The sequence below is a fragment of the Amblyraja radiata genome, chromosome 15 (genome assembly GCF_010909765.2).
Source record: "Amblyraja radiata isolate CabotCenter1 chromosome 15, sAmbRad1.1.pri, whole genome shotgun sequence".
NCBI lineage: Eukaryota > Metazoa > Chordata > Chondrichthyes > Rajiformes > Rajidae > Amblyraja > Amblyraja radiata.
Window position 1 is genome coordinate 35,578,907 of NC_045970.1, and position 25,228 is coordinate 35,604,134.

At 46.2% G+C, this 25,228-nt stretch overlaps 1 protein-coding gene across 2 annotated transcripts in view; it reads right to left on the reverse strand.

Moving 5' to 3' along the window:
- The window catches only part of lzts2 (leucine zipper tumor suppressor 2), a 129,636-nt gene that overhangs the window by 60,495 nt on the left and 43,913 nt on the right, over positions 1–25,228 (reverse strand). For both annotated transcript variants that reach the window (XM_033034022.1, XM_033034021.1), the window contains exon 2: positions 19,701–19,786. The gene's annotated coding sequence lies outside the window, so the exon portion shown is untranslated. The remainder of the gene's footprint in view (positions 1–19,700; positions 19,787–25,228) is intronic.

A 25,228-nucleotide genomic window follows, 5' to 3' on the forward strand; every position in this document is an offset into this window, starting at 1 on the left:
ACCCCTGCGCTACTAAGCCTGTAGCTGAGTGGCAGTACATCTAATAAAATCAGACCGACAAGAGAGAGAGAGATTGGTTCAGTATCCCGTCCAAAGCTGTAGCCAGAGGCCCAACATCAGCCAGGCCCTGGGGCAGATCGCAGCACAGCTCGAGATTACTGCCACATTTGAGAAGAAAGGAGGCCGCCAGCATTCACGGAGACAAAGGCAAAAGGCCTGGCTGCCCCCACCCCCACTAACTGAATACCAAAACAGGGTATTTGAGTCAAAAAGCCGATTTCACGATGGGGGGTGAAAATGTTCCTTTATCCTCAAGAAGCACAAGTGTATTCTCCTTAATCCACAGATATGAAGCAAGCAGTTCAAAGTGACATCCTCTGCAGCAGAGAGAAAATAAACACACACACGTACACATATACACACACTGACATATACATGCACAGATACAGACATACGCACATACATACACACATTTATACAGACACACATATGCACATAGACGGACATACACACACACACACGCTTTCACAGAATATGCATATACATACATGTACACAGACATGTACATATACATACATACACATAGGCACATACATATATATACACACACACACAATTACATATATATATATATATGCACATAGACCAGATATATGGACACAGATACATGCATTCTTTCAGACACGCACACACATATACATACTTACATACATACATACAGACACAGACAACATAAATAACACCCACACATACAAACAGACTCAGGCACACACACACACACATAAAGACTCACATACAAACAGACTCAGCCACACACACACTAACAGACACACACACACACACTCTCTCTCTCTCTTGTATACCCATATGCACAAAGAGTGCATAATCCCTTGCAGGAATGAGCAATGTGATGAGTTTGGTGGAATCCAGCTGAATACTCTGGGCCTTTGCAGGTGTTAGCAGACAGATCGGCAGGAGCAGAGGCGGAGGCACACACAGCCATCACACCCTCCTGTGAGGGCAACTATTTCATTGATTTCAAGTTCTGCCGAATTCAAAAGAGTGGGAGACAAATGTACAAATTGCACGGTGGATAATCAAAGCGATGTCAATGTTGCTCATAGAAAACAATGCAAAGGCTCAGCGGGTCTGGTGGCAACTGGGAGAAACGGATGAGGATTAACTCTTCAGGTCATTGACCTTGCATATTATCACCATTGCCCTGCAACGTATGTCCCCCCGCCCCCCGCGTCAGCTCACACACGTCTGCAGCCTTGCTGCGGGCTTGTCTCCTCCCCCTCGGCTCCCCACGGCCAGCAATGCCCCCTGGCCTTCAACATACCCCACCTTCAGTACCTCATGACCAAGCACACACACCCCTAGGGTAGGGGTAGAGGGTGCACTGATATAACTTACTTCAAGGGACACACACACACACACACAGATACACACACACAGATACACACATACATAAACAAACACGTGCATACTTACATAAACACACACACACAAATAAACGCACACATACATACATAAACACATATACATAGATACCTAATACAAACACACAGAATACAAACATACATAAACACACACACACAGAATACATACATACATAAACACACACAAAAACACACACACACACACACACACACACATAAACACAGGCACATACACATACACAGCAAGCTACAATTATGGAGCCATTCTCTCAGAGCGGGGCTGGGTTGTGGGTTCAGTACCCGGAGTGGGATGTGAACCCACAAAGTTCTAACTCAGAGACGATGAAAAAGCACTGCCCGCTGAGCAGAGCTACAATGGGACGAGGGAGTGTGTTTGCGTGTGATTCTTCTCTGCCGCGCAAAGCTGGGGACACTGGAGCGTTTTTTTTAAAGACTCACTCCCGGAACATAGTGGTGCGTGTGAACCAGAGTCCTGTCCTGTTAATATTCAGCTCCTGTTACTGGTGGAGAAGCAGATGAGTGAAGATCAGAGACAATGAACAGTGAGCACCTCGTCCCTGTGGGCTCTTTCATCTCCTCTGCGGTCAGCGGAGTCTTCAATCCAACAGCCTTTCTTTATCCAATCCCACAGCAATGCAAAGCCTTCATTTCCTTTTCAAGTTCCACATCGGTCTCTGGTGCCTACAATTTAATCCCCCCCCCCCCGTCCAATCTCTTGTTAGTCACTGGCTGACACGTCCATGAATGTGAGCTGAGGGCGATAAACATCTACAATAACAAAGCTGGCAAGTCTGCTCATTTACTGGGCCTTTTAATATTAAAAGTATTAAAAGTAAATCTTGCTTATCAGTCTCTGCATCATCTTTTTTCAACAGGCAATATCCGCCACAGGTGGACTTCTCACTTTCAATTCACCGCCTCTCACTCACGCACTGAGGGGCTGGGAGATTCGAGAGAGGGGCTAGCTAGTGCTTGTTGACGCTCTCATCCTGACTTCACACAGAGTTACGCAACACTGGTTTTCCAGTGACCTGCTACATCTCAACCTTCCCTCTGTCCCATTTCTGTCCAGCTTGTTGCGATATGTATCAAAGCTGGTCTTCTGTAAATAGGAGTCAAATTTCAATCTGATGTTTTAGAGATACAGTGGGCGAGGGCCCTTCGGCCCATCAAGCCTGCACCGACCACTAACCAGAGTACACTAATTCTGTGCCACTGTGCCACCTCAAATACTACGACTGATCGCTGGTCGGTCGGTCGGTGGGCCGAAGGGCCTGTTTCCGCGCTGTATCTCTAAGGACCAACCATGTTAGGACCAACCATGCTAATCTGTTTATCCCGTCTGCACTGACCAAACATGCTACAGAAGCCACTCGAAATGATAAAGGACTCTGTCAAGCCAGCAGTTCGAGATGACCTGCAAATGGATCTTGTTCATCATCCTGGGAAATAATTGTAATTAAAAGACCGCCCCCTCACAATCAGACGGTCAATTTTGTTTCGTTTAAATCACTCTCATTTCCGCAAATTACTTGGGGTTTCTAAGCATGAAGTGGGGTTGCTTCACAAAGAAGTAACAAAGGGTTTCTGTGCAAAAATAAGCACCTTTGTTCCGAGAGGTTCATTACACAAATGTGTGGATATATCGGATGTTAACCCCTTCAAGTCAAGTCAAGTTTATTTGTCACATACGCATAGGAGATGTGCCGTGAAATGAAAAGTGGCAATGCCTGCAGAATGTGCAAAAAACTACAAAACTTCTGCCCCCCACCCCACCCCACCCTAATGGCTTCATAAAGAATTATGAAGCCATTAAGGGCCAAATTCATTAGAGAGTGAGGGCGCTCCGTGATTCATGTGTTTAAATAGCCGGCTGCAGCTGTAGTCAAGTATCAGTGTGCGTGTATATGTGGTGCTGGTCTTGCACAGGATAGAATACTTCACCAAGCAGCAAGGATAAGTTTACCATAAAGCCTCACCTCTCCCCCCCCCCCCCCCCCCCCCCCCCCTTCCCCTTCCCCACTGGGGCAGGCCGAAGGAGGAACGGGCCACGCGTGAGTGCCAGCGGTGGGTCCAGGACGCGCCGCCGAGAGAACAAAGAGAGACCCGGTGGGAAGGGGGGCACCGAAGACGATAAGGGGCCTGGCGTGTGTTGGGGAATGAATGAATAGGGACCCTGCGCGGGTGGGGCACCAAGACGGAAGAGGGCCATTGGGGACTACATTGAACACTTTGTAAGTTTGTCGGCGCTCTATATCATTGTAGCGACTCTTTGATTTGCATCGTATGAAAAACAAAAAATTTCACTGTGACATGTCAGATATGATAATAAAGTTTAATCCATTCATGAGCCTGTGACACTCATGTGGTTCAGGACAGTGCTACAAGGTCAGAGTATAAGCACTCTCGATCTCTGCCTCCCCCCCTCCCCACCTCTCTCTCCAAACTCTGGTTTGTTTTTCTGCATGAACGGTTGCCATGGAGGCCAATTAGTTGTATCGCCTGGATCATAAAATTCAAAGAAAATGTGGGAAGATCGTGTTTCCCGTTGCTGGCTGCCTCCCAAAAAATACGAAGACCAGGGCAAATGCCAATAAGCACCGAGGTTGACTGACAGGATATCGAATGATCGGATAAGATGGCCATTAAAAGAGGAGAGAGAGAGAGAGAGAGAAAATAAAGTCCTCGTAATTGGAGATGGGTCTGTTAGATGGGAAGCCGCAACTTCCAGCAACAGCCTGGCTCATAAACACCAGCTTCAACTCCGTTTCGGTCGAAGATAGACACAAAATGCTGGAGTGACTCAGCAGGTCAGGCAGCATCTCTGGAGAGGAATAGGTAACATTTTGGGTCAGAAAGCTTCTTCAGACTCTGTCCGAAGAAGAGTCGCGAGCCGAAACGTTACCTATTCCTTTTCTCCAGAGATGCTGCCTGACCCGCTGAGTCACTCCAGCATTTTGTGTTGTAAATTCATGTTCCAGGAGCAGAATTAGGCCATTCGGCCCATCACGCCTACTCTGCTATTCAATCATGGTTGATCTATCTTTCCCTACCAACCTAATTCTCCTGCCTTCTTCCTGTAACCCCTGACATCCGTACTAATCAAGAATCTGTCAATCTCCGCCTTAAAAATCTGTTGACTTGGCCTCCAGGGTCTTCTATGGCAATGAATTCCACTGATTCACCACCCTCTAAAGAAATTCCTCCTCATCTCCTTTCTAAAGGTACGTCCATTTATTCTGAGGCTATGGTCTCTGGTCCTAGACTCTCCCACTAGTGGAAACATCCTCTCTACCTCTCCCCTATCCAGGCCATTTCACTACTCTATCTTCTATTTTCTACCTTCGGTGTAAACCAGCATCTGCAGTTCCTTCCTACACTCTCTGTTTAGGCTGTTTGAAATATCCCTCTAACAGTGCAGTACACATAACACGAACATACAGTAGAAACAAGAAACTGCAGAAGCTGTCCTATACCAAAGATAGACTCAAAGTGCTGGAGTAACTCAGTGGGTCCGGCAGCATCTCTGGAGAAAAAAGGATGGGCGACGTTTCGAGTAAGGTAACAGAGTGCAAAGAATTTACATAGAAACATAGAAAATAGGTGCAGGAGTAGGCCATTCGGCCCTTCGAGCCTGCACCGCCATTCAACTTGATCATGGCTGATCATCCAACTCAGTATCCCGTACCTGCCTTCTCTCGATACCCCCTGATCACTTTAGCCACAAGGGCCACATCTAACTCCCTCTTAAATATAGCCAATGAACTGGCCTCAACTACCTTCTGTGGCAGAGAATTCCACAGATTCACCACTCTGTGTGTGAAAGGTTTTTCTCATCTCGGTCCTAAAAGACTTCCCCCTTATCCTCCTTCTCCCTTATTCCCCCTTCCCCCTAGGCTCCAAAGCCACACTCAGCAAAATTAGGCTCCAAAGCCACACTCAGCAAAATCAATAACCCCACTCTCACCATCGACGGCACCACTGTCTCCCCATCTCCCAAGGCCCGCAACCTTGGCGTGATCTTTGATTCCACCCTCTCCCTTGAGCCTCACATCCGCCATGTCATTAAAACCTCCTTCTTTCATCTCCGCAACATCGCCAAACTCAGATCCTCTCTCACACCTCCCGCTGCTGAAAGACTCATCCATGCCTTCATCTCCTCCCGACTGGACTACTGCAACTCACTTCTCCTTGGCATCAGCTCCACCTACATCAACCGACTCCAACTGGTCCAGAACGCAGCCGCCCGACTCATCTCCCACACCAAATCCTGGCATCACATCACTCCAGTCCTCAAACAACTTCACTGGCTTCCCATCTCCCACTGGATCAACTACAAAATCCTGATCCTCACCTACAAAGCCCTCCACCATCTGGCCCCCCCATATCTCACTGACCTCCTCTCCCCCTACCAACCCTCACGATCCCTCAGATCCACATCAGCCGGTCTCCTCTCCATCCACAAGTCCAACCTCCGCAGTTTTGGGGACAGAGCTTTCTCCAGGGCAGCTCCCAGGCTCTGGAACTCCCTCCCCCAACTGATCCACAATTCCGTGTCCCTCACCATCTTCCAGTCCCGCCTCAAGACCCATCTCTTCACCTCTGCCTATCCTTAGCCCCACGTCCCCCTCCCTTTTCATCTGTGCATTAATTGCCTCATATTGTGTTTTGAATTGTATTCTGTCTTTACTTTGTGTACTAGTCATGTCTCTACTATTTATTTCATTCCCCTTACATGTTTTTCCTCTACCTGCTAAATTTTTGTACGGTGTCCTTGAGACTCTTGAAAGGCGCCCATAAATAAAATGTATTATTATTATTATTATCCTTAAACTGTGACCCCTTGTTCGGGACTTCCCCAACATCGGAAACAGTCTTCCTGCATTTAGCCTGTCCTCAAGAATTTTGTACGTTTCTATAAGATCCCCCCTCAATCTTCTAAATTCTAGCGAGTACAAGCCGAGTCTATCCGGTCTTTATTCAGAGGAAAGTCCTGCCATCCCAGGAATCAGTCTGGTGAACCTTCTCTGCACACCCTCTATGGCAAGAATGTCTTTCCTCAGATTAGGAGACCAAAACTGTACACAATACTCCAGGTGTGGTCTCACCAAGACCCCGTACAACTGCAGTAGAACCTCCCTGCTCCCATGATCATATTGAATGGCGGTGCAGGCTCGAAGGGCCGAATGGCCTACTCCTGCACCTAATTTCTATGTCTATGTTTCTATACTCAACATAGCCTGTGATATCTATCTCAAGATCTGGTTTCAACTCCCATTAACCAACTCTCTCACAAGGCAATTCCTTTTGTGGTCAAACGAATAACAAGCAATCAAGGCAATAGTTGAACACATATTTCCGCAAGTTGAAAAGAACGCTCACAATGGAATATTCCAGGAACTATCCGGGAACCGGAATGTATCAGAGGACAATAGATCTTGCTTTTTTTTTTGCCTTTCTTAAAAAAAATGTTAATACCTGCCTCAGTCAAGTCAAGAGTGTTTAAGTGGCATATGTACTGACAACAGAACAACGAAACTCTAACTTGCTGCAGCTTAAAAAGCCCATATACTGTACGCAATACATACATAATATATAACATTCAAAAATATTTAATAAAATAAAAACATAATACAAGGAAACCATAACAGGCAAAAACCAAAGACCTTAGTCCAACCAAGGACACAGTCCATAGAAGTTCATAGCTTAGTTTAGTTTAGAGATACAGCGCGGAAACCGGCCTCTCGGCCCACCAAGTCCGTGCCAACCAGTGATCTCTGTCCACTGGCACTATCCCAAACACTAGGGACAATTTACAGTTTTACCAAGCCAATTAGCCAACAAACCTGTACGTCTTTGGAGAGTGGGAAGAAACCCGAGCACCTGGAGAAAATCCACGCAGGTCTCCGGGAGAACGTACAAACTCCTTGCAGACAGCACCCGTAGTCAGGATCGAACCCAGTTCTCTGGCGCTGTAAGCAGCAACTCTACAGCTGCGCCACCGTGCCGCCTTGGTATCCCGAGGGAAGTGGTGTTACAATTTGTCTAAATGTGACTGGTGCAATTGAGTGGTCAAAGGTTAGCGTGGACCTGGTGGGCTGAAGGGCTTGTTTCCATGCTGTATCTCTAAAACTAAATCTGAGGAAGGATGTGCTGGTGCTGGTGCTGGAGACAGTCCAGTGGAGATTTAAGAGAATGATCCCGAGCTTGTACTCGCTGGAGTTTACATGGATGAGGGGGGACCTCATTGAAACTTATCGAATAATAAAAGGCCTGGATAGAGTGGATGTGGAGAGGATGTTTCGACTAGTGAGAGAAACGAGAACCAGAGGGCACAGCTATGAGAATAAAAGGACTTACCTTTAGAAAGGAGATGAGGATGAATTCAGGAGGAATTTCTTATTTGAGAGAAAGTCTGAAGAAGGGTCTCGACCCGAAACATTACCTATTTCTTCTCTCCATAGTTGCTGCCTCACCCGCTGAGTTTCTCCAGCATTTTTGTTTCCCTAGGAATTTACCTATCTTGGCAGCATGTTCACAGCAGATGGAGATGCAGAGGTCGACATCGACTCCCAAATTGGTACAGCTGCATCAGTCTTCAGCCGCATGCAGCCAATATGGTCTAGTGGCGAGATATCCAAGATGCTAAAAGTCAAGCTCTTCCATAGTCCTCCCTACAGCCCTCTATGCCAGTGAATGGAAAATCAATGTGAAGATGAAAAATAAATTGGATGCATTCCAACAACGCGGCTTGAGGAAGATCCAGAGACCACATCGCAAATGAGGAGATCTACCGGGAAACTGCAACAAAGCCTCTCAGACAGGACATAGAGGGACGCAGGATGAAATTTGCAGGACATGTATTCAGAATGTCACCAGAACGTGCACGTAAGATAGCAATGACATGGCAACCTGACGGAAGAAGGAGAAGAGGCCGACCAAAACTCACATGGAGGCGAACATTCCAGAAGGATTTGGAAGCCCGGGACGCTAACCTATCGAGGGGGAAGACGTCGCACATAATCCAACAGAATGGCAGTAACTTGCTGCCCAATGCACTCAACAGTGTGGGAGGAACTAAGTCTAAGTAAGTAAGGAACTTCTTTGGTCAGTGGGTGGTGAATCTGTGGAATTCATTGCCATAGAGGACTGTGGAGGCCACGTTATTGGGTGTAGCTAAAGCGAAGATTGACAGATTCTTGATTAGTACGGGTGGCAGAGCTATAGGGAGATGGCAGGAGAATGGGGTTGCAAGGGAATGATTGAATGGCAGAGCAGACTCAATGGGCAGAATCCTGTTCTGATGACACAGATTTGTAAGGTTTGTAGGTTAATTGGCTTTGGTAAGTTGTAAAATCGCCCCTAGTATGTAGGATAGTGTTAGTGTACGGGTTGATCGCTGCTCGGCCCAGATTCGGTGGGCCGCACGGCTTGTTTCTGCACTGCATCTCTGAAGTAAAACTAACGTACAAACATAAAGTATTGAAGCACATTTAGCATGCATTCTTAAGTTTCTTGCAAGTTGAGACTTCAACCCAGTAGACTATGTGTCTGTTATAGCTACAAAACAGCGCACCCCTAGACTCAGATATCCAATCGGGATTATGATACAGGCATGCACAATAGATACAAAGAAAGCATCATTACTTTGCTTAAAGATATATTACAGTCGGCCCGCATTGTATGATCACTTTATCTTGATTTTCTATTTGTTCTACTGTGTATCGGTGTGCGTGATATCGCAGAGTCTACACAATCTACCGTCAACTATGGCTGCCGACAGGAGCAAGAGTTGTGTTGTGTTATTGTCTTCAGTTCTGGTCACCATGCTATGGGGAAGATGTTGTCAAGCTGGAAAGGGTACCTAGAAGATTTATGAGGATGTTGCCAGGACTTAAGGGCCTGAGCTATTGGAGAGGTTAAGCAGTCTAGGACTCTATTCTTTGGAGCGTAGGAGGATGAGGGGTAAACCATTAGAGGTTTACAGTACATGATCAGGAGAGGAATAGATTGGGTAGACACACAGAGTCTCTTGCCCAAGGTAGGGGAATCGAGAACCAGAGACGAGGGGGCAAAGATTTAATAGGAACCTGAGGGGTAACTTTTTCACGCAGAGGGTGGTGGGGGGGGGGTGGGGGGTGTATGGAACGAGCTGCTGGAGGGGGTAGTTGAGGCAGGTAGTATCTCAACGTTTAAGAAACATTTAGACAGGTACATGGATAGGATTGGTTTAGCGGGATATGGGCCAAATGCAGGCAGGTGGGACTCGTGCAGATGGGGCATTGTTGGCCGGTGTGGGCAAGTTTGGGCCGAAGGGCCCGTGTCCACACTCTATGACTCTAAGATCTTCCAGAAGATTCAAGATTTAAGTCAGTCAATAAAAAAAAAAACCAGGAGACTGAGATTAGGAGAATATAGAACGTAGAACAGTACAGCTTCTAGTAATTGAAATTACTAGAAACTATCACGCTATGTTTAATACCAATTATAGTCCCTTACTTAAGAAACTAAATAATCTAATCAAATTCTGGAAAACGCTCCCGATGTCTTTAATAGGTCGAATAAATGCTATAAAAAATGATCTTTTTACCACAAATCCTATATTTATTTCAATCAATACCTATATATCTTCCAAAAAAGTTTTTCAAAAAACTAGACTCAGACATTACAAATTTTATATGGGATTACAAATCCCACAGAATACAAAGAGCACACCTTAGTAAACCAAAAGAGATGGGTGGTCTAGCGCTCCCTAACTTTATGTACTATAATTGGGCAGTAAATATTAAAAATATGATTCACCTGCTGGACAACTCTGCCCAGCAGGTGGACTGGATTGTAATGGAGAGAGAGGACTGCTCTCCGTGTAATACAGGAGCGACTCTCCTCTCACCAATGAATCTGAATAACAAAAATTACAATAAAAATCCAATGATACATAGCACAATTAGAACTTGGAAACAAATAAAACAGAATCTAAAATTAAGAAATCTATCTCTTTTAATGCCAATAGTCAATAATCCGTCGTTTAAACCTTCAATTATAGATAAATCAATTACACAATGGGAAAGAATGGGAATCAAAATGCTCGGAGACTTGTATGAATTGGGAAAATTATTATCATTTCAACAATTACAACTGAAATATAATTTGAAAAATAATCAATATTTTAAATATCTTCAAATCCGTGACTATCTGAAAAAATACACAAAAGACTATCATAACATGCCCCCAGACTTATTAGATGAAGCCATGAAGACAAAGGCTGAATCAGCAAATCTAATATCATACTTATACAACATTATTTTAAATATAGAAATACCTACAACCGATGGTATTAGAAGAGACTGGGAACAAGAACTAGCTATAAAAATTTCAAAAGAGAGCTGGGATAAACACTTACTATATGTGCATAAATGCTCGATCAACGTACGACATACTCTAATTCAATTCAAAACATTACATAGACTATATTATTCAAAAACTAAAATAAATAAACTTTTCCCCAATGTCTCACCCATTTGTGATAAATGTCAGTCACAAGAAGCTACCATAGCGCACTCTTTTGTTTTTTTTTTATAAATATCCAAAAATTCTGGAACGAAATATTTGAAATCTTCACAAAATTAATTAAAATAAAACTTGTACCAAAAGCAGAATGGATCATTTTTGGAATATCGGAAGGTAACCCCGAACTAAACGTGTTTCAAAAGAACTTACTTAATTACAGGCTAATAATGGGGAAAAAAGCTTATACTCAAATTCTGGAAAAACGCTCTAATACCAACAATAAAAATTTGAGTTTCAAACATGTTCGAAACATTACACCTGGAAGAGATGAGACTCCTCCTAGCACGCAAAGCAGACCACTTCCAAAAGACGTGGTCTGCATTTATGGAACTATTACAAGCATAAGGTGCAATAGTAATTAAAAAAATTAATGGTACCAGGATCTGGTAACGGGGGGTAAAAAATAAACACGGTTGGTATATCCTTTTTTGCGGAGTTTTGCGTTATAATAGAGCGATTGTTTCTCCTTTTTTTTCTTTTCTTTCTAGGGTCTATTTCCTTTCTTTACTTCCTTCTCTAATTTCTTCCCTAAAGGGCTTTCTTTTCCCAACACTTTCCTGCACCTTCACAACTCTTGCTCACTTTCCTTACTTCTTTTATTTCTACCTTTTTTAAAGCTCGAAAAACGAAGTGGTACAACAAATGTAATGAGATATATGTGATGTGTATTATTGTAATTTACTGCACTTCTAATAAAAATAAATTAAAAAAGAAAAAAGAAAAAAAAGAGCAGTACAGCACAGGAATGGACCCTTCGGTTGAACATAATGCCAAGTTAAACTGGCCGAAGGGCCTGTTTCCATGCTGTGTGGCCCTACGATTGTAAGAGAAAAGAGTCAGGCAGCCTGGAAACATGCCTTTCTATGGTGCCAAAGTTTTATTCAGCATCACAGTGACATTGTAATAGGTCACCATAGCTCTAAGGCTATGATTTCACTCCGTTCAGATGCATTCACTCACTCACTGAATTCATTGAGTGAATTCAAATTAATTTAGTCAGTGGATTCATTTGAAATTTACTGACTAAATTCATTTGAATTCATTGCATACATGTAGCTATAAGGATTCGGGTTCCTAAGGCCATAATACCATAAAACATAGGAGCAGAATTAGGCCATTCGGCCCATTGAGGCTGCTCTGCCATTCAATCATGACTGATCTACCTTTGCTTCTCAACCACATTCTCCTGCCTTCTCCCCATAACCTTTGACCCCCTTACTAATCAAGAACCTGGCAATCTTCGCTTTAAAAAATACCCAATGCTTTGGCTTCCACCGCCGTCTGTGGCAATGAATTCCACAGATTCACCACCCTCTGACTGAAGAAATTCCTCCTCATCTCCATTGTAATGGTATGTCCTTTTATTCTGAGGCTGTGCCCTCTGGTCCTAGACTCTCGCACCAGGAGAAACGTCCCCTGCACATCCACTCGATCATTATTCAGTTGGTTTCAATGCGATTCCACCCTCATCGGTCAACCCTGACCGTGATTGCTGTCTCACTGAACTTGTTCATTCTCCCCAGGATAAAGTAGACTCGGATTTCCTCCCACATCCCAATGACGTGCAGGTGAGTTAACAGGTCGGCTGTTAATCACCCTTTCATGTCAAGAAGAATCAATGTAGGTTTGGAGTGTTGGGTTCAGTTTTGGTTACCCTACTATAAAAAAGATGAACGGCCTGTGTCTGTCTAACCAAACATAATTGTGATGTGACTACAGATTGTAGTGAAGAAACAAGGAACTGCAGATGCTGGTTTACACAAAGGGACACAAGTGCTGGAGTAACTCAATGGGTCAGGCAGCATCTCTGGAGAACATGGATAGGTGATGTTTTGGGCCAGGACCATTCTTCAGTCTCGAGAATGTGGAGAGGTGACGGTTGTGGTCGTGACCCTTGTTCAGACTGCGGGAGAACTTGGATGGGTGACAATTTGGGTCGGGATCCTTTTTCAGACTGTGGGGGATCATGGAAAGGTGATATTTTGGGTCTGGATACATCTTCAGACTGCTGGAGAACATGGATTGGTGACGTTTCGGGTTTGGACACTGTTTGAAGAAGGGACCCTTCTGACTGTGTCTCATATCCAAAAGAATAAATCAAGAACTTGTGACGTTCAAATCTTTTAATTTCTTCTGCATCTGTATTCCCAAGCCTGAGTCCCAAGCCTTTACACTTGGCTGTGTATTCAGCCTCATACATCCTGAGTCTAGTCTGTAAGACTTGCTAATGCAAACCAGCCACCAGTCATGTCCATGTTATCTGATACAGAGAGAGACACACACACACACAAATGCGCAGATGAGCATATCTGAGAAAGCTTAGAGTGGTGAAGGAGGCATATGGTATACTTGCCTTCATTGGTCAGGGCATTGAGTATAAGAGACAGGAAGTCATGATGCAGACATTGTTTAGGCCGCATTTGGAGTATTGAGTGCAGTTCTGTTTGCCCCATTACAGAAATATTGTGGCGGCTTTGAAGAGGATGCAGAGGAGGTTTACCAGACACAGAATCTTGGATTGTTTTCTCCAGAATAGTGGAGGTTGAGCAGAGATCTGGTAAACGTCTATAAAATTAGGAGAGACATAGATAGGGTGCTTTTCTCCCAGGGTGGAAATATCAAAGACTGGATGGCATGGCTTTAAGAAGAGAGGGGAAAAGTTTAAAGAAGATGGCGGGGGAAATTTTTTACATGGAAGGTGGTGAGTGCCTGGAACTCATTGCCAGGGTGGTGGTGGAGGCAAATACAACAGTGGCGTTTAAGAGGCTTTTAGATAGGCTCATGGAATTGCAAGGAATTGGGGGATATGTACAAGCAGAAGCGATCAGTTCAATGGAGCTTTTTTTGTGCAACTGCACAGTGAAATTCTTTTGGCACATTTACACATGTGGGTGCCGCCATGTTTTGGCGCCATTTCCAAAGTCCAAATTCCGATCTGTCCGCGCACTTGGTCTACTGGAGCGGTTTCCAATCCAGGTTGGCCCCAGGCTCCTGTCAGGCCTCCCTCCGTCACCTTCGACCGGATCGGCCCGCGAACCGACGTCCCTCTCCTCGTCGGCCATCTTTGTGTCCCAAGGGGGGGGGGGGGGGGCTCCTGCAGCCGAGCTTGAAGGCGCTGAAGGCATTGCCCTGGTTCACCCTCCTACCGCCCCTTACTCCTCACGTCCCACATCTCCAGCGGCTTCCTCCTCAACTCAGTCACGGGGAGAACGTGCAAACTCCATGCAGACAGCACCCGTGGTCAGGATCGAACCCGGGTCTCTGGCACGGTAAGGCGGCAAGTCTACCTCTGCACCACCGTGCCGGCCTAATGTTGTGGATGCCGGGATGTTGTTGTTGTGAAAGGAAGGCTCGTTTGAACTAAGCCTCTGAGTTACAAGAACATCATTCTTGACATGGCACCTCGGAGGTGAAAGCAAAGATTGGCATGGAAATAACTGAAACTACTCCCGGGCCATGTGTAATGAGGGTTGCAGGCAGATGTGACATGGCTGCAACGCACAGATTAAGCCGAAGGCTTCACATCAATACAAATAGGGGTGTGGAGAGAAGCGAGCAGTTAGATCTGTCCCAGGGAGCAAAAACAAATGCCCACGCCAGGCTTTAAATTCGCTGCACATGCACAGAGATCAAACCATCAAGCCTGAGGCCAGACCCTCAAATTCAGTGCATACGTAAATAAAGAGATCAGTCATGCTTCCGAGCTGTGGAAGCAGTTCTCCGTTAGAGAGGAAATCTGCCCAGTGCTTCAGTTACCCAGACATTCGTCATTAGTAATTCCGTGTGCTCATATTTTCCTTTCCTTTGTAGCCTCATCTCTGGTCTCAGTACGAGACTCAGTCAGTCAGCCACTGCTCACTGCCTCTGGCACACTCCAGCCTGACATAGACAATAGGTGCAGGAGTAGGAGTAGGCCATTCAACGCCGCCATTCAATATGATCATGGCTGATCATCCAAAATCAGGACCCCGTTCCGGCTTTTTCCCCCATATCCCTTGATTCCCATATCCCTTGAATGTGAGCGGATGGCGGGTCACATCTATCACGTGTACACATGGATCCCGCCTCTACGAGGACGCCACCCGGAGCACTGGCCCCTAGTTACGGGCGCTCACGAGCATGGCGCACCTATGGACCATTGCCTTGGCTCTGGCTCATACTCGCACTCACTCATCCACAGCCTATTGACAACCCCTGATCCCGACAGTGAAGCCCAGACACAGAAGAAAAATAAGTGTTCGGCACGGACTAGAAGGGCCGAGATGGCCTGTTTCCGTGCTGTAATTGTTATATGGTTATATGGTTATAAGGTGCGCGGCCGTGCCGGCGGCTTTGCGCAGGATGCGATACAGCCAAAGCTCGGCGCTCGGCGGCTCCACCATTGCGGCCGCCAGCGCAGGCCTCCTTGCATCCTTGCGTCACCGCGCCTGGGCACCAGGGCCTCAGACCCGGGAGGTACTGGAGATGACGGATGTCTGAGGGCCGAATGATTTCGGGTTACGGGCCATATTCGGCCCGTGGGCCGTAGGTTGCTGCCCCCTGTTATAGAGCCTCAGCACATGTGCTGGATAGAAGGAAGTGAGGAGTCTGGATGGTCAGGGATGTGTTCATCGCTCTCTGCATCTCCAGCCGGTCAGGAGCAGAGCAGTTGCCACTACATCCTGGGATACATTCCATCAGAATTCTTTCCTAGTGGGCATGTTGCAGCTCGTCAGATGTCTAAGAGCGTAAATACTTTTCTATGTGATTTGCTGATCTCTGTCTCAGTGTGAACGGCCCTGTTTAGGTTGCTGGAGACATGGAGGCATAGGGACTCTTCTCTTCTTCTATTCCTCCGTCTTTCTCTTTTTCTCTCTTTCTTTCCATATTTTTCTCTCTCTTTATCTCTCTCCTTCATTCCTTATCCTCCCCCTTTCTCTCTGTTTCTCCATCTCACTCTCTGATCTTCCTTCCCTTTTTCTCATTCTTCACTTTCTCTCTCGCTCTAATCCTCTCTTTTCTTTCTCCTCCTTCATTTCCACTCGCTATTTTTCCCTCTCACTCTTTCTTTCTCCATCTCCTCTCCGTCACACTCTCTCTTTATTTCTTTCTCCCTCCGTCTCTGTCCCTCTCTCTCTCTATTTATCTTTATTTCTCCCTCCCTCTCCCTTCCCCTTTCTTTCTCCTCCTATCTATTTCTCTCTTTTTCTCCCCTTTCCTCTCTCTATATCTCTATTTCTCTTTTCCCTCTCCCTCTCTCTCTCATTTCCCGCTACTTTATCCCTCTCTTTCTCTGTTTCTCCCATCTCCCCTCCTCTTCTAACTTTTTCTCTCTCTTTCCTCCCTCTCTATCCGTTTCTCTCTCTTCCTTTCTTTCCCTGCAGTCTATTTCTTTTTCTCCCTCCCTCTCTCTTCCTCTCTCTATTTCTCTCTTTGTATCTATTTCTCTCTTCCTATCTCTTTCTCTCTCTCTTGCTCTCTCTCTCCCTCTCTCTCTCTCTCTCTCTCCACCTCTTCCTATCAATCTGTGGTAAATGAGAGAACCCATGAAGCAGAGGATCCCATCTGGGTAGCAGATGGTACAGAAGTGGTGTGTTAATCATTCCCCATTCACGATGAGGAGACTGCTGCTTTCCAGCGACTGCTGCACGGAGATAGCCAGAGTGTCCCAGCACACAAAACTCCACTGCTCACACTTGTAGCCCTTCCTTGAGAACCCTAACCTGTGGAGATCTTCACTCCCTCCCGTCTCTCTTCTGCCCCACTCAAGGAGATATGTGAGGAGATCATTATTGACAGTCTACCAGCTAATCCATGTTGGTGCTATTGGCCCTGGTGCTAGCCTTGCCAGCAGCTTAATTGGCACAACAGAGACATTCATTGCATCTCAAGCACTCCAGAACCGGGGTGCGATGTTTAGCCACTGCTGCAGTGTGACCACATCACACAGGGTCAAACACAATAACTAGGGCCGACACAGTGGTGCAGCTGGTGGAGCCGCTGCCTCGCAGCACCAGAGACACGGGTTCGATCCTGACCTCGGCTGCTGCCTGTGTAGAGTTTGCATGACCGCGTGGGTTTCCTCCAGCCACTTCAGTTTCCTGCCACATCCCAAAGATGTGTGTGTTTGGAGGCCAATTGGCGCAAGGTAAATTGCCCCTAGTGTGGAGGGAGTGGATGGGGAAGTGGGATGACATAGGGTTAGTGTGAATGGGTGATCGATGGTCGGCTGTGGACTCGGTGAGCTGAAGGGTCTGTTTCCCTGCTGACCTACAATTGATCAAGTAATCAATCAAGCAATCAATCAATCAAACATACCCTTACTGAAGGATACAGCAGATCTAATGGGCCGAATAACAAACTCCTGCTCCCACAGCCTAGGGAAGGCTCAACTGATTAAAAAATAGCTTCTGACATCTCTTCACACAGTCTGAACTTTGGACTTCACTTAGACTTTAGACATACAGGGCGAAACAGGCCCTTTGGCCCACCGAGTCCGCTTGAACTTCGATCAAGCACTAGCACTAGTCGACACACTAGGGACAGTTTTACAATTTTGTTTTACCGAAACCAATTAACCTGTACGTCTTTGGAGTGTGGGAGGAAAACAGAGCACCTGGAGAAAACCCACGTGGTCACAGGGAGAACGTACACACTCCGTACAAACAGCACCCGTAGTCAGGATCGAACCCATGTCTCTGGCACTGTAACTCTGCCACTGTGCCACCCCTAAAGAAAGGTCTCAACCCGAAGTGTCACCTTGACGGTGTTCTTCAGAAATGCTGCCTGACCCGCTGAGTTACTCCAGCACTTTGTGTCCGTTTGTCTAAACCGTCAACTGCAGTTCCTTCACAGATGTTACACAATGTAATGCCTTCCTGTTGCGTGATCAATTTATTTCCAACGCCACCTCCAAATGTCCCAGCTTTCATGCTTCAGTTTGAACTGTGCTCTGTTCATCCTGAACTAGTTTACAAATCCACCTGAAATGTTCAGAGGCAAACAACCTTAAATCATTCTGCTGAAAGATCAGTCACATCCAGTTCCCAAAGGATTTCTCCTAACATTACGCTTGATGTTGAACTCCACACCCCAGACCCCGTTTCCATATCTACAAGAACCTTCTCAATCAGGTTTTAGACGTAAACTTCCATATGTGACCGGAATATTTCCTCTGCAAACTTGATCAATGTTTAACGATCCCCCGCTCTTGTTACAAGTTAAGTTATCATTGACTGCACACTGCCCAGTCCATCATGGGTACTGACCTCCCCACCATCGAAGGGATCTACTGAAGTCTCTGCCTCAAAAAGACAGCCAGCAACATCATAGACTCGCACCACCCTGGCCACGCTGTCATTTCATTCCTGCCAATGGGAAGAAGGTACAGGAGCCTGAAAACTAATGTCCAAGTTTAGAAGCAGTTTCTTCCCTACAGCCATCAAGCTGTTAAACACTGCAACCTCCAAATAAGCTCTGAACTACATATATCTCTATATATGCATACATATGCTGAACTTTCTTTCATTTTATATATTGTTTACAGAATACTATGTTTACATATTCTGTTGTGCTGCTGCAAGTAAGAATTTCATTGTTCTATCTGGGACACATGACTATAAAACACTCTTGAATCTTGATAATATGTTGGAATCAATCTATCGCCCTTGTTCGGCTGAGGAAGCTGCAGAGGAGGGAAATCTCCTGGCAATATTCCAAGCATTAAGTAGTCCCTGTCAGTCCGACCTGCCTTAGCACTGACGCTTAGTGTCAGTATAAAGGATTGCCATTTTTTTTCCCTGCAATTCAAGAAGGGCTGTAGGGAAAATCCTGGGAAGTACAGGCCAGTGAGCCTGAAATCTGTGGTGGGAAAGTTACTGGAGAGTATTCTGAGAGATAAGATACGTTCATTTAGATAGACAAGGGCTGATAGTCAGCATGGAGAGGTGTAGATGGGGCATGTGGGCAGAAGGGCCTGCTTCCACGCTGTATGACACTGTGACTCTATTGTGAACTATCCTTCAAAATCCATGTAGGGAAATAATAAATCTGTAATATTCCTGGGATTGACTGCGCAAATTCAAAATAATCCTGATCCACGTGGTGGCACTGTGGCGCAGCGGTAGAGTTGCTGCATTACAGCGCCAGAGCTCCGAGTTCAATCCTGACTGCGAGTGCTGTCTGTACAGAGTTTGTACATTCGCCCCGTGACCACGTGGGTTTTCTCCAGGAGTTCTGGATTCCTTCCACGCTCCAAAGACACACAGGTTTGTAGGTTAACCGTCTGCGTAAATTTCCCTCGGTGTCTAGGATGCAGAAGTGGAATAACATAGAATTATTGTTGGGGTGATCGACGGTCAGCGTGGACTCGATGGGCCGAAGAGACTGTTTCCAGGCTGTATCTCTAAACTAAACTAAATGTGAGTTTAGCACAAAGTATCAACGGGTCCTTCTTAACCCCAAATGTTCGAGGGATTGTCTGTGCAAATACAAGATAACCAAAGTATTTAGCACCCCGCACTCAGAGGGTCAGGATAAAAACAGATGTAACAATGAAGGACAACACAACACTAACTGCAGGACAGCCTCGTGGGCCCGCGTTTTGATTCAGTCATTAATCAACTGCATTGCTTAGAGGAAAATGCTAATGTCAACTAGGAAAAGACAACTAAGACAGAATTGCCCTACCTCTCCCATTCGTATTTTTATTTTGTTGCATGCAGTCCGTCTGTTGGCTGTGAGAAGATCTCTTTGGATAACATATTGAATAAGATCTAGAAAAAAAATGAGAGAAAGATACGTTTAGTAAATAGGCTATATGAGAAAATGGCCAGCATTTATATGTCATGCAGCATGGAAACAGGCCCTTCATACCAACTTGCGCATGCCAACCAACATGCCCCATCTACACTAGTCCCACCTGCCTGCGTTTGACCCATATCCCTCTAAACCTATCCTATCCATGTACCTGTCTAATTGTTTCTTAAACGTTGCGATAGTAGCTGCCTCAACTACCTCCTCCGGCAGCTCGTTCCATACACTCACTACCATTGGTGTAAAAACATTGGCCCTCAGGTTCCTATTAAATCTTTCCCCTCTCACCTTAAACCTATGTCCTCTGGATCTCGATTCCCCTACTCTGGGTGATTTCTGTTGTGTCTTTAATCCCCTCCAGGTGCATTTTTGTAAAGTCGAACCCTAATAGAACTGAAGACAGAGTCTGGAGCAGAGTTAGGCCATTCGGCCCATCGTATCGGATCCGCCATTCAATCATGGATGATCTATTTTTCCCTTTCAACACCATTCTCCTGCATTCTCCCTGTAACCTTTGATGCCCTTACTAATCTTCTTCTTCTTCTTCATGCGTATGGCGTGCACAGCCTAAAGTTGTAGGACAACTTGTTCTATTTGATCCTATTTGATTTTGCACGCCAGGTTGATTGCATTCATCGAAACAGGGCGGACCACGTGAAGGTTGCAATCTCCCGCCCCCCTTACTAATCAAGAACCTATCAATCTCCGCTTTAAAAATACCCAATGACTTGGCCTCCACTGCCGTCTGTGGCAATGAAGTCCACAGATTCACCACCCTCTTGCTAAAAAAACACATCTTCATTCTAAAGGTACATCCTTTTAGCCTAAAGCTGTGCCGTTTGGTCCTCGACTCTCCCACTAGTGGAAACATCCTCTCCCATTCCACTCTATCCAGGCCTTTCATTATTCGGTAAGTTTCAATTAGGTCCCTCCTCATCCTCCTCAAACTCCAGCGAGTACAAGCCCAGAGCCGTCAAACGCTCATCATACGTTAACCTAATCAACCCTGGGATCATTCTTGTAAACCTCCTCTGGATCCTCTCCAATGACAGCACATCCTTCCTCAGAATTTGTTTTAGAGATATAGCATGGAAACAGGCCTTTCGGCCCACCAGGTCCACCCTGACCATCAATCACCCGTTCACACTAATCGCATTGAGACAAAGTTGCCTTTAACACCACGACCCTCAGACACGATCCCGATCCCGATTACGTAAGGAGTTTGTACGTTCTCCCCGTGACCTGCATGGGTTTTCTCTGGGCGCTCCGGTTTCCTCCCACAATCCAAAGCCAACAACTTTTTAGACTAATTGGCTTGGGAAAATTGTAAATTGTCCGTAGTGTGATGATCGCTGGTCACCGGGGACACGGCGGGCCGAAGGACCTGTTTCCGCGCAGTATGTCTACATCTAGACTAAAGTCTAAAGTCTAAGGGAAAAAAATCAATTAACACATCAACCATCCTTAAGGCTTAAAGATGTGGATTATTTTCAGATCAAAAAAATCAGATTGTTGAGTTTGCTGTGTTATAGGCAGCAAGTTCAGGCACAGATACCCAGTGATTGTTTTACATGCGTGCACTGTGAGAAACTGTCATCTCACCTCGCAAAAGTCCCACAACCTTTCACCAAGGAAGGGTGTGACATACAGCGATTACACCTAGTCTGAACCTTTCACCAGATTACCCTTTCATGTTTAATTTAAGCGAGGCTTTGATGGTGACAACATAATCACAATTCATATTCATTAAACTCGGGAGTGTCCAGAGCTGACATCTAACCCGTTACTGTCACACAAACCGCCGTTGGAAGGACCTCCCAGGTGGCACGGCATTGCCTCGGGTTCCAGCTGAACGCCAAGGCAAGGGAGCTCGTCTGCGCCTCAGCTGGCATGGCACACACGGTGGTACAAATCGGGTGAGTGCCTCTAAAGTAGGGGGTTATTATGCAGCACGGAAACAGGCCCTTTGGCCCAACTTGCCCACGTAGACCAACATGCCCCATCTACACGTCCCACTTGCGTCTGGCCCATGTCCCTCTAAACCTGTCCTATCCATGTACCTGTCCAAAAGTGTTTTAAACATTGTAATAATACCTGCCTCAACTACCTCTCCCCCCAACCCACCCACCCCCCTCACCTTAAACCTCTTAAAGTTATGTCTCTTGGTTCTTGATTCCTTTACTCTGTGCAAAATACTCTGCTTTTACCCTATCTATTCTCCTTGTGATCTTATAAACCTCTATAAGCTCACCCCTCAACCTCCTACTCTCAAAGGAATAAAGTCTCTGTCTGGTCAACCTCTCCCTATAGCTCAGGCCCTCAAGTCAAATCTTCTCCGCACCCTTTCCAGCTGAACATCATCTTAGCTATAGATAGACACAAAAAACTGGAGTAACTCAGCGGGGACAGGCAGCATCCCTGGAGAGAAGGAATGGGTGACGTTTCGGGTCGAGACCCTTCTTCAGATTGATGTCAGGTGAATGGGCGGGACAGAGATAGAATGTAGTCGGAGACAGTAAGACTGGTGGGAGAACTGGGAAGGGGGAGGGGATGGAGAGAGAGGGAAAGCAAGGGCTATGGGAGGGGATGGAGAGAGAGGGAGAGAGAGGGAAAGCAAGGGCTATGGCTGTTTACCTGGGGAGGGGGTGGTGTGGGTACCCCCTGCAACCACAGGGGATGCAACACCTGTCCCTTTACCTCCCCCCTCGACTCCATCCAAGGACCCCAAAGGTCTTTCCAGGTGAGGCAGAGGTTCACTTGCACCTCCTCCAACCTCATCTACTGTATCTGCTGTTCCAGGTGTCAACTCCTGTACATCGGCAAGACCAAGCGCAGGCTCGGCGATCATTTCGCTGAACACCTCCGCTCATTCTGCCTTAATCTACCTGATCTCATGGTTGCTCAGCACTTTAACTCCCCCTCCCAGTATTAATTTGACCTTTCTGTCCTGTGCCTCCTCCATTGTCAGAGTGAAGCCCAGCACAAATTGGAGGAACAGCACCCCAGCGGTATGAACATTGGCTTCTCTAACTTCAAATAGCCGTTGCTTTCCCTCTCTCTCCATCCCCTTCCCCTTCCCAGTTCTCTGGGCGGCAGAGTGGCGGAGCTGGTAGAGCCGCTGCCCTCACAGCGCCAGAGACCTCGGGTGCTGCCTGTGTGGAGATTGCACATTCTCCCTGTGACCGCATGGGTTTTCTCCAAGTACGCCAATTTCCTCCCATCATCCAAAGATATTCAGTTTTGTAGGTTAATTGACTCCTGTAAAATTGTTAAAATTGTCCCTATTGTGTTGGTTAATGCTTTTGTGTTTAAGAAGGAACTGCAGATGCTGGAAAATCAAAGGTACACAAAAATGCTGGAGAAACTCAGCGGGTGCAGCAGCATCTATGGAGCGAAGGATATAGGCAACGTTTCGGGCTGAAACCCTTCTTCAGACTGATGGGGGTTTCCACCGAAGATAGACACAAAATGCAGGAGTAACTCAGCGGGTCAGGCAGCATCTCTGGAGAAAAGCAATAGGTGACGTTTCGGGTCAGAACTCTTCTTCAGACTGAAAATGGAACTGACGGTTCACAGAAACCTCTCCCGCGCGGGCCGACCAGACGTTGGACATTGAATAATGGCGCCAGAAATGGCGGCAGCTGCCCCTGTTATATAAGCAAAAATAATTTCATAGTGCAGTTGCATATGTGACAATCAAGCATCACTGATGTGCTCACCGTTCTGTCGGAAGGGGTGAGTGGAATGGAGATTAGTGGAGGGAGGGGTGGGCGTGATGTTTAAACTGTTAACTGCATCTGATCAGAGATCAGAGATTCAGATTCTCTCAGCTTTGTCAGTCTGAACGGCGAAATCCATCACAGGAGTCCCATTTCTGCCTGACGGAGGTCTCTAAAAAAAACTTCAATGAAATGAGCGCAAAGCAGTCCCCGCCTGGACCTGCTGCTCCCTCGCTAATCTCTCATAATCCTCCAGGTGAGTTTTAAGGGCACTTGGAGCCTTTGTAACCAGTCGGCAGCTGAACCACCTCCAAGACATTCTTTTAGTCAGCATGGATTAGAGCAGAGGGATCAAATACCAGGGGGGCTCACATTTCAATAATTGGTCGTAGGATCGGAGAGATAGCTTCAGAATCATAGATTCGTACAGCATGGAGACAGGCCCTTTGGCCCAAATCGTCAATGCCGGCCAAGATGCCTCATCTGAGTTGCCCCACAGCAGAGACAGAGACCCTTTGGCCCTACTTGCCCATGCTGGCCACGTTCCTCCACCTGCCTGTGTTTGGTCCACATCCCTCTCAGATTTTTCCATCCATGTACCTGTCTAAATGCGGAGGCTATTGTATTATATATAGTGTCACAAAGCATAGAAACAGGCCCTTTGGCCCAACTTGCCCACGCCAACCAAGATACCCCATCTACACTAATCCCACCTGCCCATGTCTGGCTCATATCCCTCTCAACCTTTCCTATCCATCTACTTGTCCAGATGTCTTTTAAATGCTGTTATAGTACCTGCCTCAACTAAATCCTCCGGCAGCTCGTTCTATATCCCTACCTCCCTCTGAGTGAAAAAAGTTGCCCCCTTTGGTTCCTATTAAATCACCCCTCACCTTAAACATGTATTCTTGTTCTCGATTCCCCAACTCTGGGTAAAGGTCTCTGTGCATCCACCCTATTTATTCCCCTCATGATTATACAACATTATCCCTCAGCCTCCAGCGCTCCAACATTCGCAAAGTATATTTTGTGCCTCAATATCAGGGCAGCACGAGGCACAGCTGGTAGAGCTGCTACCTCACATCACCAGAGACCCGGTTTCAACCTTTACCTCGGATACTGTCCGTGTGGAGTTTGCACGTTCTCCCTGTGGCCATGAGGATTTCCTCCGGTTTCCTCACAAAATCACAAAAACGTGCGAGTTTGCAGGTTAATTGGCTTCTGCAAATTGCCCCCCGTGTGTTGGGAGTGGATGAGAAAGTGGGGTAGCATGGAACTGGTGTGAAACGGTGATCGATGGTCGGTGTGGACTCGGTGGGCTGAAGGGGCTGTTTCCATGCCGTATCTTTCAATACACAATACAATTTATTTGTCATTTGAACCCCATTGAGGTTCAAACGGAATGTTGTTTCTGCAGTCATACACACAAGAAAGAACCAAGACACAACACAATTTACACAAACATCCATCACAGCGCATCTCCTCCTCACTGTGATGGAAGGCAAATACTTATCTCTCCCCTGCACTTCCCATTCCCCTCCCGATGTCAGTCAAAGTCAAAGTCAAAGTCAATCAATCAACATCCTGCCACACAATTTAGAACATAGAACATTGAACAGTACAGCACAAGAACAGGCCCTTCAGCCCACAATATCTATGCTGAACATGATGCCAAAATAAACT